Source organism: Otolemur garnettii, unplaced genomic scaffold (assembly GCF_000181295.1).
Source record: "Otolemur garnettii isolate 467f Iridium unplaced genomic scaffold, OtoGar3 scaffold00018, whole genome shotgun sequence".
Taxonomy (NCBI): domain Eukaryota; kingdom Metazoa; phylum Chordata; class Mammalia; order Primates; family Galagidae; genus Otolemur; species Otolemur garnettii.
Window position 1 is genome coordinate 28,154,344 of NW_003852413.1, and position 1,218 is coordinate 28,155,561.

Sequence of the window (1,218 nt, forward strand, 5' to 3'; positions counted from 1 at the left end):
AAAAAAAAAAAAAAGACATTGAGTCATAGGAGGTGCCAATGGCTGCCTGCTCCTGGCCTGCTGTTCCCTTGGAACTCTTCCTCTAGCCCCTGGGAAGAGAAGCCATGTGAATCATAAACCACATTGTAGGCATTGAGGCAGAAGGAAGGGGCAGAAGCAAATCCAGGCATAACCCAAACCCTAACCCTGTGGTCACCAATCAGTCCAAGCTGATTGGTTGTGTGATTAAATATAGGACACTGAACTTCTCCCTGGCACTGTCTTGTGCCTTTCCATCATTAGCAACCCCTAGAAGCCTTTAGTCATCATTAACCATCCAACAACAAATCTGGAAGAAGTCATAGAATTTATTAAATCCAATTATGTTATTGTACAAATGAAGAAAAAGAGGTAGGGAGTGGCCAGCCCAAGATCACAAAGCAAATTAATGACTAAATCAGGACCAGTGCCCAGGTTCTCCCAACCATCTACCCACCTACCTACATATTGTATTCACTCATTCATCCATCCATCCACCCACCCATCCATCCATCCAACATCCACCACTCCCATCCCCATATACCCAACATCTAATATCATCCATCCATCCATCCATCTTTACACCTATCATCCTCCATCCATCTTCCACTCATCATCCAGTCCTGCCTCCCCTTCTTCACCCTCCCCTCTCAATTACTGGCGCTTTCATCACCTGCCTTTCTGAAATGAGCTGTTCAGGAAGGGGCACCATCAGCAGAACCACTGTTCTAGACAGACTCACAGATGCAGGAGGATATGAGAGGTGCTCACAGCCGAACAGTGGACATCCAAATCTCTATGATGCATCACATGTTTGGGGAAGAAGTTTGAATGAGTAGGGCGTTTGTTTGTTTGTTGGGAAGCAAGAAGAGAGGACAGATGGAGAGGCAGATAGGTGCATACATGCAGCTAAAATGACTGGGGTAGGCTTACCAGCAGATAGAGGATTCCAGTAGCTCTGGGGAGCTCATGGGTGGCAGTAGGTGTGGGAAGAATTGGATAAGGGGTAAGTGAAGAAGCTCAGGGATCACTGATGGCTTAGGGCAACTGGACACTGCATGGCTGAGACATGATTTCCAATTACTTCTAACTCTCAGGTTCCCAGGACAAGGGTGGGGCACTGGGCTAGACCACACATATGACAGGTGTAGGAAAACTAGGCCACATATTGGCTGGGATATTTTCCAAACCTCCTTTTTC

General features: G+C 46.7%; 1 protein-coding gene across 1 annotated transcript in view; it reads right to left on the reverse strand.

The window, feature by feature from the left end:
* SAMD14 (sterile alpha motif domain containing 14) overlaps positions 1–1,218 on the reverse strand; it is a 17,547-nt gene that overhangs the window by 13,286 nt on the left and 3,043 nt on the right. The gene's annotated exons all lie outside the window — the stretch shown is intronic.